Consider the following 19886-nt stretch of genomic DNA (forward strand, 5'->3'; position numbering starts at 1 on the left):
CCTGCGCGGGGAGACCCCAATTGATTTCTAGTCCATCGCCTTAACCACTCGGCCACGACTACAGCAAGCCCCGCCGCGGCTGCGTTTTTGATACAATCTTACCTGGATCGCGAGGCGCCGGCGGAAGCCTATTTCAAAGTCGTTCTCCGTTTCAGAAAAACATTTCCAAAATACAAGCCTTGCAGACAGACACGCCTCAGAGGACTTAAGGGTGGCTTCATGTCGGAATGATAAAGTCTCCCCGTCCGGACATGAAAATGCCACTTTGTTACACACAAAAAAAGAATCAACAACAGAGAAATGCCCACAAGCATTTGAAAAGCCGCACCACGTCGCACTTGAAATAGCTCTTACATTAGTGGTAGACGCAGGAATCGCCTTTTTATTTACGCTCTTACCAACGCGATGGAAAGCAAAACAAAGCAAAGCAGAGCAAAACAAAACGAACAAACGAAAACCTTGCGTATAACGCCGTTACGTGCCCAAGCGGTATTGTACATCATCCTAGCACTGCACCCCGGGGCGTACGGTATATGGGAACGAGCACACGCCACGAATCGTCTCGAATCACTCCCTACAGCTGTAAGGCGCCTTGAAGCGTGCACCCCCAACATTCTTCTTTGCGCATGTGTGAAAGGTAAACTCTTGAGCAGACTCTGAACCAGCTCTAAGGAAACTAATCCGATTAGACGTTACTTTGACTCATCTTTTTACGCTCAGTGCTGGATTGCTCAAACTCCAGCTAGGGTTAGGGTTAGCATTCCCACGCTACTTAGGCACTTTGTTTACGCTCAGTGCTGGATTTTGGGAACTTCAGGATGAGTGGGAATTTTCTCCTATCTGTCAATTCTGTTTTGTTTTGGAGACTCTTGGCTGCCTATGTTGTACAGTGCAGCGTGAAGGAAACATTTTCCAAAACTGTGTCAGCTCAAAAGTTGTAAGAAAACCTCTCCAGCTGCTTTAACTCTCTTCATTTTTGTCATTTAATGTGACACTCGATGTATAACTGGAGCCTCACATATGCAAATGGTGAGGCTCCAGTTCGACACCACTTTACAGTATATGACAAAAGCATGGCAGACTGTGCCGGACCGGCAGATAACTTCCGCTTATTTTTACCATATTAAACATTGGAAATCCTCCCACTTGTATTTGTGACACTTGATTTTGGCTCCACCTAAGACACTCTTAAATCTTCAAACACTTTTCTCTTCTCCCGCAACACTCTTGTCTGTCGGCACTATGTGGCAGCGTTGCATGACAACCCCTCTCACCACGGAAAGGAACCTAACAGCTTTGGTAAGAGAGGAGAAAAGGACCTGGCCAGTATGGGGCTCGAACCCAGGACCTTGGCATTATTAGCACCACGCTCGAACCAACTGAGCTAACCGGCCTCACAACAGTGCTCCTCTCTGTGCTGCAAAAAATCGAACTCAGGGAATTTCTTTTGTACTCCTTTGAATAGAAAGCCGTGTAATTCAGTGTACGGGCTTTCTCGTGCAGTTTTTATGGTTCTTGTAACCCAAATCCTACACTGGCCTGAAGTGCCCCCCCATTTCACAGCATTTTTCAGCTGATTTAAAATGTACCTAAAGGAGAAGCATTATTGAAGACCATCAATTACCAAGAGCTTTTGTCAAAGGTTTTGGTGGTCATTTTGAATGACCACAGAGCGCTGTGACCTCGGTTTTACATCTCATCCAAAAGACAGCGCCCTTTTACAACACAGCATCTCCGTCACTATACTGGGGCATTGGGACCCGCACAGACCTCAGGGTGAGCGCCCCACCGCCGGCACCATTAACATCGCTTCCAGCTGGAAGCTTTGTTTTCCCCTGTAGCTCACCCTCATCCGGGTACTGACCTGGCTCACACCTGCTTAGCTTCAGTGGGTTTTTTGAGTTGCGAGTTGCAAGGGGATGCAAGTGATGGAGCCGCTCGCAGCAAAAGCCACTGCATTGGCCGGGAATCGAACCCAAGCTTCCCGCGTGGCAGGCGAGAATTCTACCACTGAACCACCAATGCTCAGTGCCTGGGCCTTCAAAAAAGACGCTTTTTGGGTGGTCTGTGCAAAACGCGTCGACATATGCTTCCAGCTGCAAAATGCCATTCGCGGACGCTAAAGAACTTATTTCCAAGGCAGCGGGTACAAGCGATTGGGCGTTTTAAAACCACCAGGAACAGCAAAGAGGCACGCTTCTTTGCTTGCGCCGAAACACACCGACTGGAGGCGGATAACGTAGTCGGCAGGATTCGAACCTGCGCGGGGAGACCCCAATTGATTTCTAGTCCATCGCCTTAACCACTCGGCCACGACTACAGCAAGCCCCACTGCCGCTGCGTTCTTGCTACAATCTTACCTGGATCGCGAGGTGCCGGCGGAAGCCTATTTCAAAGTCGTTCTCCGTTTCATAAAAACATTTCCAAAATACAAGCCTTGCAGACAGACACGCCTCAGAGGACTTAAGGGTGGCTTCATGTCGGAATGATAAAGTCTCCCCGTCCGGACATGAAAATGCCACTTTGTTACACACAAAAAAAGAATCAACAACAGAGAAATGCCCACAAGCATTTGAAAAGCCGCACCACGTCGCACTTGAAATAGCTCTTACATTAGTGGTAGACGCAGGAATCGCCTTTTTATTTACGCTCTTACCAACGCGATGGAAAGCAAAACAAAGCAAAGCAGAGCAAAACAAAACGAACAAACGAAAACCTTGCGTATAACGCCGTTACGTGCCCAAGCGGTATTGTACATCATCCTAGCACTGCACCCCGGGGCGTACGGTATATGGGAACGAGCACACGCCACGAATCGTCTCGAATCACTCCCTACAGCTGTAAGGCGCCTTGAAGCGTGCACCCCCAACATTCTTCTTTGCGCATGTGTGAAAGGTAAACTCTTGAGCAGACTCTGAACCAGCTCTAAGGAAACTAATCCGATTAGACGTTACTTTGACTCATCTTTTTACGCTCAGTGCTGGATTACTCAAACTCCAGCTAGGGTTAGGGTTAGCATTCCCACGCTACTTAGGCACTTTGTTTACGCTCAGTGCTGGATTTTGGGAACTTCAGGATGAGTGGGAATTTTCTCCTATCTGTCAATTCTGTTTTGTTTTGGAGACTCTTGGCTGCCTATGTTGTACAGTGCAGCGTGAAGGAAACATTTTCCAAAACTGTGTCACCTCAAAAGTTGTAAGAAAACCTCTCCAGCTGCTTTAACTCTCTTCATTTTTGTCATTTAATGTGACACTCGATGTATAACTGGAGCCTCACATATGCAAATGGTGAGGCTCCAGTTCGACACCCAGTTCGACACCACTTTACAGTATATGACAAAAGCATGGCAGACTGTGCCGGACCGGCAGATAACTTCCGCTTATTTTTACCATATTAAACATTGGAAATCCTCCCACTTGTATTTGTGACACTTGATTTTGGCTCCACCTAAGACACTCTTAAATCTTCAAACACTTTTCTCTTCTCCTGCAACACTCTTGTCTGTCGGCACTATGTGGCAGCGTTGCATGACAACCCCTCTCACCACGGAAAGGAACCTAACAGCTTTGGTAAGAGAGGAGAAAAGGACCTGGCCAGTACGGGGCTCGAGCCTGTGACCTTGGCGTTATTAGCACCACGCTCGAACCAACTGAGCTAACCGGCCTCACAACAGTGCTCCTCTCTGTGCTGCAAAAAATCGAACTCAGGGAATTTCTTTTGTCCTCCTTTGAATAGAAAGCCGTGTAATTCAGTGTACGGGCTTTCTCGTGCAGTTTCATGGTTCTTGTAACCCAAATCCTACACTGGCCTGAAGTGCCCCCCCATTTCACAGCATTTTTCAGCTGATTTAAAATGTACCTAAAGGAGAAGCATTATTGAAGACCATCAATTACCAAGAGCTTTTGTCAAAGGTTTTGGTGGTCATTTTGAATGACCACAGAGCGCTGTGACCTCGGTTTTACATCTCATCCAAAAGACAGCGCCCTTTTACAACACAGCATATCCGTCACTATACTGGGGCATTGGGACCCGCACAGACCTCAGGGTGAGCGCCCCCCAGCCGGCACCATTAACACCGGTTCCAGCTGGAAGCTTTGTTTTTCCCTGTAGCTCACCCTCATCCGGGTACTGACCTGGCTCACACCTGCTTAGCTTCAGTGGGTTTTCAGTTGCGAGTTGCAAGGGGATGCAAGTGATGGAGCCGCTCGCTGCAAAAGCCACTGCATTGGCCGGGAATCGAACCCGAGCCTCCAGCGGGGCAGGCAAGAATTCGACCACTGAACCACCAATGCTCAGTGCCTGGGCCTTCAAAAAAGACGCTTTTTTGGTGCTCTGTGCAAAAAGCGTCGACATCTGCTTCCAGCTGCAAAATGCCATTCGCAGACGCTGAAGAATTTATTTCCAAGGCAGCGGGTACAAGCGATTTGGCGTTTTAAAACCACCAGGAACAGCAAAGAGGCACGTTTCTTTGCTTGCGCCGGAACACAACGACAGGAGGTGGACAACGTAGTCGGCAGGATTCGAACCTGCGCGGGGAGACCCCAATTGATTTCTAGTCCATCGCCTTAACCACTCGGCCACGACTACAGCAAGCCCCGCCGCGGCTGCGTTTTTGATACAATCTTACCTGGATCGCGAGGCGCCGGCGGAAGCCTATTTCAAAGTCGTTCTCCGTTTCAAAAAAACATTTCCAAAATACAAGCCTTGCAGACAGACACGCCTCAGAGGACTTAAGGGTGGCTTCATGTCGGAATGATAAAGTCTCCCCGTCCGGACATGAAAATGCCACTTTGTTACACACAAAAAAAGAATCAACAACAGAGAAATGCCCACAAGCATTTGAAAAGCCGCACCACGTCGCACTTGAAATAGCTCTTACATTAGTGGTAGACGCAGGAATCGCCTTTTTATTTACGCTCTTACCAACGCGATGGAAAGCAAAACAAAGCAAAGCAGAGCAAAACAAAACGAACAAACGAAAACCCTCACGTCCCGCACTTGCATATAACGCCGTTACGTGCCCAAGCGGTATTGTACGTCATCTTAGCACTGCACCCCGGGGCGTACGGTATATGGGAACGAGCACACGCCACGAATCATCTCGAATCGCTCCCTATAGCTGTAAGGCGCCTTGAAGCGTGCACCCCCAACATTCTTCTTTGCGCATCTGTGAAAGGTACACTCTTGAGCAAACTCTGAACCAGCTCTAAGGAAACTAATCCGATTAAACGTTACTTTGACTCATCCTTTAAGGGACCCTTGTTAATTGGAGAAATCAATGATTTCTAATGAATTCTGTATGCGTTAAAAGTCAGCTATACACAGTATAGCTGCTCATGATGTTTCCCGAGCCGAAACACAGTGCGTTTTTCCAAGCCATCTGACAAAGCCCGCCCACTGAAAACTGCAGCAGATCGTGTAAAGACGTTCAACTTTGTAACTACTGCACGCACAGGAAGCAGAATAAATTCCTCTTTTCAAACTGTCAAAGGTTTGCTTTGCGAACGCTGCAGGACATCGCACAATCTCTTTTGAACGGGGACAAACGATTTCTTATGGGGCGCAGTAAGTACAGACGTTTAAAAAGCTCCACTCATGCCGACGATGCAGCATGAAGGAGCGCAACCTAACGTTTGACAGACAAAAGCCGGGCGCCGCTACGAGCAATATGAAATCAAACTGACAGCACAGGGCGTTTCCCGCTGACTCAAAAGTGATCTCGACAGACGCTGTTCTCTGCATAAAGCCGAAAGAGCTAAAGAGCGTTTCTGTTGAGACGTAACAAGTTCGTTTCTTTCTACCATGATGTCACCACGACAAAATCTGTCTTTAAACACCTTGCTCTCGCTTTCGCTTTCGCCGATTGTATTGCAAGCCCGCGGAAGCTGGTGTAGTGTGCTCTCACGAGGCACCAGTTCTGTAGAGTTTGGGCATTTACGGGGACAATTATTAATTGTAGCCAAAAATTATTTTTGTGTAAGTCACAAAAATAATTATTTTAATGGCTTTAGAATCCAACTATGCGATATAACTCAAACAACGCACACACACAGGTACTAATACACGAGGATACATTTATTAATACATAGAATATGCATGTAAACCTAACAGATCTTATCGAGAGGGTTATCAGAATACAAAAGGTATATATTCATTCAGTTACAAAGAGTTACATATATCAAGAGGACATACGTTCAGTATATCATTCATCTAGACCGTTTCATAATTGAACTTGATTACAACTTCTACATTAGATACTCAAAACAAGTACATAACTCTTAGGAATTAAACTGATATCAACTGGTTGGGATAACAATGGAATTCTCGAGCTGTAATGCAGTGAAGTTGAATACTCATCCAATCTCTCGGGATTCAGATCTCCTGTGGGCACAAAGGAACAGTTGCAGGCTGTTGCTATCCAATCCGCACTCTCTGGCTAGGTGCCAGGCTGTGCTGTGCTGCTTGCGACGGTGCGCTGCTGATGCTCACTGACCGGCTAGTTAGTGTTGGCTTTAACTAGCAAAGTTTGTGCACAGGAGAAAAGATGACTGTGGGTCCCAGCAGGTCAGGAAGAGGACCGATTCGTTCCTGATGAAGCGCTTGTTCTGAATAGTGATTCAGCTGTCCACAGTTCTGACCTGTTCATGAGGTTTGCTGCTGATGCTAACCTCGGGTGGATCCTCTGGTTACTCGTGGCAACCTCCGCTCTCGACTTTTAGAACAGAGGAAAGTACTGGCACTCAGACGCACTGGCCGTTCCGTGGTTGTCCGGGCTGAGTCTCAGGATGGTCAAGAGGCGCGCTGTGAGAATGTCCTGCCCTTGGGAGCCTTCTGCTCCTGGGCCGTCCTGCCATGGATTTGTCTTGCACCCCTGGAATTCTCCTTAGAATTCTCCTACTGGAATAGTCCTACTAGTTCTCCTTCTCCAGGCTCTCTGTTGCCTGTTTTTACCTGGAGGAACTTCAGCTTGTCATTGGCTGAAAGTTTAATGGGCATCAGAGTCCCACATGGGTTACATGGCCCTACCAATCCCTGACTGGTTGATCAAGGTGAGATATGAGTCACTTACTCCTGACACCTAGGAATGCAATCCAGATGTCCATCTGGCACTCCCTAGACAGATAGGCGCCAATGGATGACCATTGATCATGATAGCCAGGCTTAGCTAAGTGCATCCCCATTTGGGAGCTGTCCCTTATCAAAAGAAAACATCTTTAAATCAGCCTGCATGAATAGTTTCTCTGTGGTGCAGCCACAGAGATGAAGAGAGAGATGGGGCCTCATTTGGGAAAGCACAGCAACACTTAATTCTGTCTTATTAACAAGCATTGCCTCTACATATCCCCCCTTTTTGAAGGTCACGAGGTCCTGAGGCGTTGTTGCCTTCAAAACAAAACAGAGTTAAGTGATGTCCCTTGTCATTAGAACATTAACCTTAAATGTCCACATTACTCCTCGAGAATTCATACCGGAACCAGCATTGGGAACAAACAGGATGAATAACATCTGGAGTATGTATAAACAAGGTAGGAGACATCATCTCAGTCTAGGCATTACAAATCAGGAAGTTCACTGTCAGTATCTGATACCTCTGTAGGCAGATATTTGGGGAAGAGGTAACTTCCTTTCTTTTGAAATGCTACCTTTGACTCATTCGTGCTACCCGGAGTACATCTTGATGTAAGAGTACAGCATTCAGAGTACATTGTCAGTCATGATCCAGCTTCCCAGCACCAGTGTTACAATAACACCGGTTCCTGTTCCCAGCCCCCCTGATGAACCATGACACCTGTGTTGGGCACCTGCCAGGGTGGTTTGGAGGTTTGTTCCATTAAAGCAAACTAACTACCTGTACATCTTCAGGGCTTACTGTTTCTTGGATTTCTATCCAATTCAATAGTGTGGCACCTGAAGGCATCCACGACCTCAAGTTTGGTCTTATGTTGTCTGGTTGCAGACCGTACAGTGTTAAGTTACCATGCTGTACTATGGCCTCCTTGGGAACTTGCAGGAAACTGTTGGTTAGGTAGCTGCATTGTGGTAGCTGTATCATGCCTGTCACAAGTTATAGTGACAGTTAAATGTGGTGTGCTGACCAGCCATTTACTTCCCATCTGCTCTTCATGGGGTTCATTAACCTCCCTCTGCTCGTTAGTAGCTTTACACCCTTCATTGGTGGATCAGTTAGACACAGCCAATGGATAGCTTTGGTAGCCATACCCATCTCAAGATTTGGAACCGAATTCAATCTTGGATTGCCTTCTGGGTGAGCTATGAGCAATGGGTTTAATGTCACATACTCCTCTACTGAGAAGAGTGAAATCAAGTGGGTTAGGATTTGTGCTATGGCTAGACTGGCTACAGTGGCACTAAGCTCCCTTAACAGGTCTTGTGTCAACATTCTGGCCTGTTGCACACAAGCATAAACCCACTGTATAACACCAACAATCATGTCCACTAGGTGGGGGATAAGATTCAACCCTGTTGCATAGGAAGTTGCCTGTAGGGTTTTCCCTAAGCTTTCCAACTTTTGCTGCTGTTGATACAGTCTGTCACTACCCTCTGGCACCTCTGACACCTGCCTTCTTGGGGCAGTCAGGGTGAGAGTGCCAGTAGCACACAAACCTACCAGAAATAGCAAACACACAACAGTGGCGGCAGCAATCAGTCCTCCCAAAAGTCTTTTCGGGTGGCTGATCCCAGTCATCTCCTTCTGAGTGACTGTCCCCTTTCTAAGCTGGCGCAGCATGTACATGGTCTCTTTCTCAGTATGCCATGTGGCATCTTGGGCACCAACATCCTGGAAATCTGAGGAGATCTGACGCAGCTGCTGATGCTGCTCCTCCATTTCCAGGACATCTGCTTTTTCGATTTGTTCATGCCTGTGCTCTAGGAACCCTGCAGGGGGTGGTGCAGCGGTGGAGCATGCCTGACCCTTGGCTTAGTGGTTATCTGGAGCACCTGAGGGATCTGGGATTGTTACTCCATTCTCACTGTTCAGGTCCACCCTGCACACTTCCTGATTGAGGAATCCCTCTATCGGCATGTTTACAATCGTTCGCTGGACGTGGGTGTAGGACACCTGCTCGCTCCCCCCTTCCCTCTCTAGGGGTTCAGGGAGCTGCCCCAGCACTGGGATAGCTAGTTCACTGTCTTCGAACTCACCATCACCCACCAGGCCCATGTCAGTGCAGGCGGGGATTCTGACACCCCCCTTTTCCATGTTCTGCACTAACAGTCGGGTGGCTTGCCCATCCAGCTCCAGTCTGGCTGAACCACTGTTGGTCAGACTCAGACTGACAAACTGAGCTGGTGGCTGTAAGAAAACCGGCTTGGCTTTCATTCCCTGTCCCTTCTGGGGGACTGGGTGTATTGGCAACCCTGCCGTTGAGGCAGGAACAATCAGGTCAATCTCACTCAATACCTGGTAGTTGTGAGAAATAATGTTACCTGACTGCAGGTTCCCTGGGTCACAGCAGAGGGAATCTCTGTGAATCTCTCTCAAATTCCTCAAATTATCATATTCCCGCCCCTTATGCAAAACCAAATCCTCCTCCCATCCCAGTTTATCCTCGTTATTATAAACAAAATCCACCTAAATTTTCAACATAAAGCATTACACAAAATCAATACCTCAACACGCCATACTCAACAACGATAATTCACCAACAGCCAGAACATGTAACTCCACATTCTCAAATAGACCTCATTTCTATAGCCCCACCCCTTATGCAAAACCAACATCCCTCCCCTGTTCTCTCTATCCGCTGGCGTTTGTAATCGTTTTTATTTTCAAATAAATTTTAGCAAAGTCATGTATTTTAAAAATATTAAGATTTCTATATTTATGTCTTTATTTTGTGGTTTCATTAGTAACAAAGGCTAAACTTTCTTGGAAAAATGTATTTTATGTAAACCATGTTTGCTATTAATTCATTTATGGCTAGAATATGTTCATAGTCTTCCAATGAAAGGAGGGTTCCTTTCGCCATAGTCAGGTTGACATTAGAAGCTGGCCACGCCCGGACTGTTACACCAAAGCATTAGCATGTTAAAGCGATTTCATTGAGGAGTCTAGCTTTCTTAACTAGTAAGTACTGTACTTCCTTGGTTTTTGAGGGGGGGAGGTGTCTTTTGCTGGAAATCTCGCCCCCTTCTACTTTGAAAATACTTGTGAAACCGGTTTAATTCGCCACAGCCAGAACTCCCGCAGAGAGGGGGGTTGTATGCAGCGTATCGGTATACAGTAGATGGGAAAGCCAGAGCCGACCGCTACGCCGCCCACGTGTTATGCTCTTCGTTTATGTCTAAACCGGAACACATCATTATATCTCATTTTGTAGTTCTTAAAAAAAAATCGTTTGCCCAGTCAAACAGTATTGTTGTTATTGTTTTTAACCTGTAAAGTGCTTTGAGGAGCCACCTTTAAAGGCGCCATATACAATAAAGTTCATTATTATTACTATTGTTAATTTGCTGGACAGAGAGGTGAACATTATTACACAGAAGACAAAGATAGCGATTTACGTTGCATTGTGCATTGTGCTGCTGTAATACAGTTTTAAATAATTAAAAGTCTAAACAGTATCAGCTTTATTTATGGGTTTTAAATAACGGCGATTTAAACGCGATTTAAATCAATATAAATGTTTATATTGTAACGCATAGGTGACTATTCATTGTTATTAAAATGACTTAAATTCGATCATGTTGTGATTAGAAATATACATTTGTTTGGTGCGAGTGAAGTTTTATTTAATCTCTGAGCCATATTGATTCTTATGGAAGCCAATTTCCGCCAGGGAGTAAAAAAAAAAAACACACTATGGTATTCTCTCCGATGCAGTGCAGTTAAAAACATATCTCTGATGCTGTTCCTAAATGAATATCGTTTATGACCATCAGACGCTTTATGCTCCTTTTCTTTTTAACAGTAGATTGAACAGGGAGAGGCATTTCATGATGTACTTTTAACTGATGAAACAACAGTGTCTCTGGAACAGTTTTCAACCACGTTGTTTTATAAAAAGGGGAGATATGTGAACAAGCAAAACCCAAAACAAACATGTACACCATACGTACGCGTTACTGAAGCTAAAAGCTTAGCCTTTTCACTAATGTAACCACTAAATAAAGACATATAGAAATCCCTACATTACAGACTGTATATGGCTAGTATTGGTAGTTTAAAGAAAAAATACAGACCAGTATTCCACTTTCTCCCTAAACATTCTGACCATGTTACTCTTTACTGTTACTGACCATATTAAGTTTAAGTGCCTGTGGGCACTTTTCCTGTCCGTGGGAGGTGGACCGTCTTTCATTAGAAGGTTAGTCTGTTCTACTCTGAGAATGTAGCGGGGGTGGAAAGTGCCCGCGGTCATTTAATTAGTATTAAAATTCGCACTGATTCCCTTGCGAAGATACGGACATAGGAATATTTGTGTGTGGTCAAAAAAATGGCATAAAAACAACAAAGTGAAGGCTGTGAAAACATTCACAATGTACTTTATACACAAAGCAAGTGTTCTCATAACTTTAGGAGGTTTCGTGAAAATGCTACAGGCGTGCCAAAATCGTTTTTTTTAAATTCAAGGTGACTTTACCGCTGTTTTCATTTTCAGATTGTGAATCAAAAAAGGCATTTAATTAAACGCACGATTGCGATTTTAATCAATTACTGTATTGATTGAAAGATACATTCTGTACAGATACAGTACAGTCACATTCTCCTGTCGTCCAGTGGTGTAAAACGAATTAGCAGGTGCTTGAGATAACATCCCACTGAGTGGAATGTTCTCATTTGTTCTCAAGTGTAAAAAGAGGTGATAATTCTTAATAATTCCGTGTCGCATTAACTAACCTCTTCAGTTTATTCCGCCAGACAGTACATTATTATAATTATATCATTATTAAGTTGTTTAGATACGCAATTCCATATTATATTCCCTGTTAATCAAATTCTAAAAGTATGCATTTGTTAGATAACAAGCGAATTCACAGAAAAGGTTAAATACTATCACTTTTCACAAAGTATATAATCCTAATATGGTCAGAAGGAGCACGTAAAAATGTTTCCCAAATAACAACATGTAAGACTTTGATGCTTAAAATGTTTAGGGAGAAATGGAATACTGGTGTGTATTTTTTCTTTAAACTACCAAGACCAGCAATATACAGTACAGTTTACATACATTAATATGTTTATATTCCTAAATTAAAATCGTTTATGAGCATGTGAAAGGCATGGTGAATCGGAGATTCTCAAGAATTACATTGTATGATTAGAAATGAATGCGTGATCGGATCAACTAAATGCTGTGGTGTTACTTTTTGTCAATGAAAAAATAAACTATTTTCGTTTACAAAGACGGTTACAAAGAATGTGGACCAGGGTAATACTTTGAGCTTACAGCTTGTCCAAGGTCATTCATTATTAATACTCTTAGTAATATCTTCAGTAAAGACTTTGATGCATAAAATATTCCTGCATAATTAAAATATTTATGATAAAGGTGGTAGGTTGTGTACTTTTGTCCAACAGAACAATCTTGCTTTTATAAAATATACCGCCTTTTTAATGTTTAATGATTAACATGCTGTAATACACTGTTTAAATTTAAAGTCTAAAGAGTATACACCTTAAATTCTTAATTGAATAAAGATTGTCCCTCAGCAGTGATCAGGATTCAAAACCGACGTTTTCTGCTGACAGCTCAAATGCTGTACAGGAGAGGTTAACCTTTATTAGCTCCACCTGGCGATTTTACAAGGTGATTCCGGATACTATTAACATAATCTAATTTGCGTCCGGTATGATGCGGTATACTGCGACACGCCCACCGTGTTATACCGCAGCGTACCCCGCTTGTTTTGAATGGCTGCATATGTATATAGACTCTATATATACATTTGGTGCATGCCACAATTTTGGATGGTGGTGGAGGAATAGGGATTTTCTCAACACAGCAGGGACTCCAGTTAAGAATGCTGGGTTTATCTCTGAACTGTTAGAAGCTTTGCAGCTACTGACTGAAGTAGCTGTGGTAATGTGTAAATCACATAATAAAGAAATGTTTCCAGTAACTCGAGGGAACAACTTTGCAGATGCAACTGTCAGGTGAGCAATACTTGTAGAACAGTAGTCTGAGACCTCTGTGAAGCAGAGAAATGGACATGGTTAGAAAAGATTGTGGGGCTGCATGATGATGGGGTGTGGAGCTGACAGCACACCAGACGCCCTGCATGCCCTCACAGCCTAATGCCCTTTATAGCCCGACAAATGCACTCTGTTGGACACCCAGGTGGGAGTCAAATGGTGTGCCGGTTACCCAAAACCGGGTGAGAACCGGGTTTGAAGCCGTAACCACTTATGTGGTATCTGGATGTAATGTTTATCAAAGGAACTCAACTACAGTTCAGGTGCGGGTGCAACAGCTCAAAAGGCCTGCTACTGAGGAACCTTTCAAACCTGGGAAATTGAAAATTGTAAAGGGAAACCTGGGCTCTTATAATCTGTTTTCCTGGTGGGTTGCTGCCACTGCCTCTGTGTCTATCACTTGATAACAGAGATAAGCCCTCGGTGGGCACTGCCCTGCCCCTTGTATTATGATCAAGGAACACACTTCACAGGGAAGGTGTGTCAGGCTGTGGCTGCATTGTTCGGAGTGAGATGGACTGAGATCACCCTCAGTCTGCTGGAACAGTGGAATGAAGGAACAGATCTCTGAAAGATCGACTAGACATCAGACTGAAGGAACGCCATGGGATGCGGGCTGGATCAAACAGAACTGTGTAACAGCCTGTTTGATATCATCACGGGCCAATCAATGAAACTTCCGGGAGGGATGAATTTAGCTGGAGGAATGGATTGTTGAATTTGCTAATTCTCTATTGTAGTATTGTAGGTTGCTAGGACTTAGCAAAGCACATCTATGATGAAGAAAAATATATATCATAATTATAATCCAGATGATTGGGGCATTGGTACATGGCTACAGTCTGTGCTAGGAACATGGAGAGGGTCTCTGGTTCAATACATATTTGTGGGTCTGGTATTATTCGTTATGATCATATCGTTAATATCCTGTTTGAAAAACATGTGGACTAAAGCTGCTGCTTCTGTGCTAATTGTACACCCTGAAGGGATCATGAAGGTCAAAAAATGATTTCATGGGAAAGGTTCTCTTATCTAGTGGCAGAACCTGATGGGTAGAACAATATAGCTTTAAGGGGGGTTACCCTTGGGAGTGATTCCCCTAGATGCAAATGATTATTGTGGTTTGTTTGCTCATAATAAGATGTTTTGCAGGAACGGAACAAAGAGAAATTTTACAACTTCAGCTAGAATTGTTCTGCAAAACGTCACAGCTGAGGCAGGGGAACAATGTGTAGATTTTTCTAAGAGTTATTACCCAGTTGTTGACCAATCTGTTGACCAATGTTGACCAAAAAAGCCTAAGATTATACTGGGCTCCAGCCCACAGGGATTTACCTGTGCTGTAAGAACTAATGAGTGAATAAGGAGACTGGATTCTGGTGAAAGACTTCAGGAAAAAGAAATGGTGTTCACTCAGGTGGAGGGGGCTGTACCAGGTGCTGCTGACCACTGCCACTGCTGTGAAGGTCACAGAAATGGTGCCCTGGATTCATGCTTCCCACTGTAAAAAGGTCACAAACGAACTGAGCAAAGCGCAGGAGTGATGTCTCCACAAGGACAGATGGGGATAACCTGCGTGGGACTGATGTGCACAGCCTTTTTCCTTTTTATGTAGAAGCCTGTCACCACCCCAAAAGAGGAAGAATCTAAACACGAAGCCTCTTTGTATACAAACTGGCTGAATGAAACTGATAATGAGGGGGATATGAGTAATTTGTGGTATAAATTTATAAATCATACTGTAAAGTTAAAGAAATTTAATGCATCTTGTTATATATGTGCTTTAATGCCTCATTCTACAGCCTCACCCATGCGACTTTTTATGAAATGTACTCTTTTATTAATATCACGTTAGAAGGCTTAGACGCTATCAAACAAGAATTAAGGGGAGTTAGATTAATGGTACTTCAGAACAGGTTCGTGCTGGACCTTCAAAATGCAGCATCTGGAGGAGTCTATGCTTTAGTAGGAGACTCCTGTTGTACATATATTCCAGCTAATGACGATGATTACGGAAATATTACGCTCGCTATTCAGCATTTGAAAGAACTAAAAGACAAGGTGAATAAAGAGAGAGGCATAAAAGATACACTGGCTTTTCTCTCCTGGTTAGAATCACTGTTTGGGCCAGGGGGAATGTTTTTCTTTTAAGTTACTAACACCGATTATAGGGGCTGTGATACTTGTCTTCCTGTTTTTATGTTGCTGTATGACATGTATTATTCCAATGCTTCGAAATATGGAAATATGGTACCTAGGGGGATAAACTGTTCATCCTTCCAGTCTGGAGAATTGGCAGCTGTCTGACGTCAGTAAGTGATCCTTAAAAAATTAATAGTTCCATGACAGTGTGCATCACCAGAAAATCAATTTCAATGCATTAAAACTCTTGTTATCCTTCTGATCATTGAAGTGTCATTGCCCCAGCACTGTATACTCTTACTTTTGACGCCTGTCTGAAGTTGGATCCATTTCTAAGAATGGTGACTCACATATCCTCATGCTCAACTTTGGCTCAACCACACAAACTATGAAGTTAATCATCTGCTTTTGCTCCAAGATTTGTGTTACTAGGCTCTCTCCTGGGGATCCTCGTGTTCAAACATTGCCCTTATTGTGGATGATCCATGACAGAATTCAGGGAATTCAGAATTCTGATACCTCAGCTCAGATTCTGACTGGGCAGACTGTCATTGCCTGGTGTGAATGTGTGCATATCTGTTTTTGTGCATGTTCTGTGGCCTGTTGTACAGTACATCACAAATGAAAGGGAAATGGAAAACTAAAATAAGACTCAAGTGTTTTATCTTTCATTAACAGTGTTTCATTAGTATCTATGCTAGATCCTGTCATCCACTGCTTACCACGACAGGCTCTAGCACGGGATAGCAGCTAATACATTTAACAATCTCACTGCACAATGTTGTATATTCAAGGGCTGATCTTCTGTACTTTTTCTTTCACTTTTCATTTCCTGGAAACTCAGTCCTGCCAGGAATAATCTGAGAACATAATCAATCTGAGTGAAATTCTAAGCAGAGGAAGATTGTTTTACAGAGTCAACAAGGTCTAATTCAAGGTCATCAGCACTAACAAGATTCTCTCTGGAGACAGGCGATAAGAAAATTGAAAGTGTGTATTGTTACACAACAGCAGAGACTATGAGTTATGCTATCATGAGAGTGGTGATGGATTTTTTTCATTGCTTAGTTTTGCAGGTTCTGTACATTTGAACATTCAAAGTGACTAAAGTAAAGGAGTTTTCCCTTTTTACCACATAATTCCCAAAGATCAACACTAATAGAAAGCCTAATTCCAGCCAAGATTCAATTACTGTCTCTCAGGCATCCCAGCAGTGGATTTCATGACTTCAGACAGCCATCTTTATCAGTGGAGAACTCAATGCTCTGAGGTTTACTGGCAGAGTCTCACACTGGGTAATATGTTGGTAAATAATGTCCTATGGAATTCTACTATTGATAAATTCTACTATGGAACTGCGATGTGTCCTGAAAAAATCTTCTATGATAGTGGTACAGTCCATCACACCCCACCTACAGCCTTTAAAAGAGAAAAAAAAAACTGACAACAACAAAGTAAGTCTGGTGTAATCAACTAGGTCTTGCAAACATACTTAACCTCTTCCAGCTACCAACATTACAAATGCTGTTTACACATTAGATGGTTATTTTTTGGCTTCTGATATTATGGTGGAAAAAGAGCCCTGGAATCTTTGTAGAAGGACAAAAGACGGAAAGAACAGGCAGTGTAACCATGGCGAAGAGAAGGGAAATATTGGAGAGAGCTTTTTTCATACACTTTTTATCATTGTTTTTCCAGCCCAACAATGATCAACAAATATGGGCAGGCGTCCTGTGCCAAATCCAATCTACCTTTCTTCCAAGCATACAGGAATGTCAGTGAATTAAATATTGACATATGAAAATACCCAAAAATATGCAATCACACATATGCAGTTTGAGCAAACATAAGACAATACCCAAGTACCACAAACTACCAGGCATCATAAGCAGTTCAGGTGGGGAGCTGTGTCAGCATGCGTAGGCTGCAAAGGAACAAGTAATAGGTCTATTCCATGCTTAAAAGAGAAGAAAGAAAACACAACATTTCAGCCGTGGAGCCCTCACACCTGAAGAAGGCTCCACGGCCGAAACGTTGTGTTTTCTTTCTTCTCTTTTCATCTAGTGTCATTAGCCAGTTCCTGTCAAAATAAAATAGAAAAGGATAACATTCTAGAGAGAGTTTGAAATACCAAGGTACAATTTAAACCATATTTCTTCCACTACAACCACAATATTTTGGAGAGATCGCTGAGCCTAACTGTTCTGGCATGTCCGTTAGCCTCCGTCCTGCTTCAGCAATGAATGCAACGGGGCACATTCTGAGGGAGATGCGGTCAATCAGGTTGCAGGAAAACCATGCTATGCTTTTTTTTGAGATCTGAAAAGGACAGAGGGGCCATGTATATGTGTGCAGCTGGATATGTTATTGCAGGTGGCGTAGCAAATTCTGCTGAAGCCCCACTGCCTGGTGTGGACGGTAGCTGTGCATGTTGCAGCAGAATTGTGCATGTGAGATCAAGGGGGCATGTCATGTGTTTGAGCACTTCACTCCCTTCCGGAAGCACGTGATTCCCTGAGTCCAAAAAATTTGTAAGTTCTTTGGATGACCTGTGGACCGATCTTTCACGATGAAGAATTCCTTAAGAAGAATAGATCTCGGCCCACCATCCCAATGCCTCCATCTGAAAACAGCAACCTCCCACTGCCCTTAGTCTGCAAGGCAGTCCTTTCAAGTGCGATGATGACGCCGGGACCTTCGTTGCCTATTGTACGAGCTGAACTTTTGTGCTCATCAATTCAAGGCTCTTTCCATCAACTCATCTTGTCTTTTGACGCTTCATGTTTTGTACTCCTTTGACTATCGGCATATCGGGTGACTGCAAACACTGAAGTTCTTGCTTACGGAGTGTGGAACAGTGTTTTCAAGTGATCGCTGTTCTGTCATGTTGACGCCGAGTGAATCTTTCTTTGGCAACATGGGCAGGCTGACAGCAGCGCGAGCTAAAGTAATGGCAAATTTCTTGACTTATTTCTGAATGTGAATGTTCTTTAGAAAAGGGATGCGGCGTTGCTTCTCCCCCGTGTAAAGGTCACGCATTCCAGACGTGGTTATGAGCGAACAGTTGCCGCAAGTGTTTGAAAAGAGCAAGAGAGGAAGCAGCCCTGCCCCGTGTGAGGATCAAACTCAGGACCTTCAGACAATGAGACTGACGCGCTACCAACTACGCCAACGAGGCCAGCTGCAGTACACAGCTGGAAAGTTTGCCTCATATGGATTTCAGTCGCCCGTTCCCTAATCTTTAGACGCCCTCTGCTGGATGTTGCATTTGCCTTTTGATCTCACCGATACTTTTTTGGTCTGTTTCTGTTGCGAGTCCGTTTTTCAGATCTCACCTAGCACAAGTCTCTCTGGCTGAAGTGGCCTCTCTGCTTCAGCATCGTGCCCTCACTCAGCCATTAAAAACGTCACTCGGACTTCTGACATGCTGACATGAAATGTCAAGAGAGAGTGGCGGAGACGCTTAAGGCAGAGAGAAGATGAAGAGGGGGCGTGGCTGCAAAATGATTGACAGCTGCATGACGCTCTCCATGCAAGGCGTGACCACAGGCTAAAGGACACCTTTCGGCACATCAAGCTCTAAGCACACACCTGGAGGACGTGGGAAATGATCCCGTTATCTCTCGCATGCAAAGCGAGCGCTGTACCATGCAAGCTAACCCCCCTCGCTGGGGTTATGCCTCGGTGTCACCTAGTGCCGCTTGTTCCCCTCTTACCGGGTGCAGTTCACTGCCCTTCGTCTGCAAGGCAGTCGTGTAATTGCAGCTTTCTTGACTTATTGATGAAGGTCTGACTGGACGAGCGAATGACGCCTCTCCCCCGTCCTCAAGCTCGCTGACAGAATAAAATGGAAAGTGCTGCCGTGGCTCATTGGTTTAGGGGTATGAGTCTCGCTTAGGGTGTGGGAGGTCCTGGGTTCAACTCCTGGATGAGCCCTTGTGTGTTCTTCTTGTCCTCGTCCACAAGACTGGGAACTGCATGGGCGAATGTGAAGAAGATCCTTCTCGAACGTGCAAAACGTGCGAGAAGAGGGGGCGCTTGTTTCCAGCCAAAACTTCTCGCGTGTGAGACGAGCTGACCATCGCTGCAGGAGGTGGGAGGGTCACTCTGGTAGACAGAGCTGACCTTCGGCAATAGGATTTATACTCTCCAAGATGATATTTGCACTTTCTGGAGAGGCGATTTTCTCCACTTCAGTAGCCAGATTTCGTCGATTGCGTGGAGAGGGCTGTAGAATGTGGCAGCGCCTTTCCTGCTCCGTCCATGACAGGCGTGCTGGTCTCTGGAGAGAGAGCACGGTCCATCAGCGCACTCCAATAAAGGCACTGGAAGCAGCTGAATCGCAATGGCGAAGCTCAACGCTGGGCCGCTGGGCATATCTTACCACCGTTTCCGTAGTGTAGTGGTTATCACGTTTGCCTCACACGCGAAAGGTCCCCGGTTCGAAACCGGGCGGAAACAGACTTATTTTGTCGCCACGCACAAAAGGGGATTGGGGATTCGCCTAGCGCTGTGATCGAACAGACCCACTCACCCCTTAGTGTGGCGGGATCTGCACAGTGCATGTCGCAGCGCATCCTGCTTT

At 44.5% G+C, this 19886-nt stretch overlaps 3 non-coding genes across 3 annotated transcripts; 1 reads left to right on the forward strand and 2 right to left on the reverse strand.

Moving 5' to 3' along the window:
- Window positions 1–2238: 2238 nt before the first annotated feature.
- Window positions 2239–2320, reverse strand: trnas-aga (transfer RNA serine (anticodon AGA)). Its single transcript has one exon. It is a non-coding gene; the product is annotated as a tRNA-Ser (tRNA).
- A 2185-nt stretch (window positions 2321–4505) lies between these two features.
- Window positions 4506–4587, reverse strand: trnas-aga (transfer RNA serine (anticodon AGA)). The gene has a single exon. It is a non-coding gene; the product is annotated as a tRNA-Ser (tRNA).
- Window positions 4588–19689: 15102 nt separating this feature from the next.
- On the forward strand, window positions 19690–19762 carry trnav-cac (transfer RNA valine (anticodon CAC)). Its single transcript has one exon. It is a non-coding gene; the product is annotated as a tRNA-Val (tRNA).
- The last annotated feature ends 124 nt before the right edge of the window (window positions 19763–19886 follow it).

This window comes from Lepisosteus oculatus, unplaced genomic scaffold (genome assembly GCF_040954835.1).
Source record: "Lepisosteus oculatus isolate fLepOcu1 unplaced genomic scaffold, fLepOcu1.hap2 HAP2_SCAFFOLD_70, whole genome shotgun sequence".
NCBI lineage: Eukaryota > Metazoa > Chordata > Actinopteri > Semionotiformes > Lepisosteidae > Lepisosteus > Lepisosteus oculatus.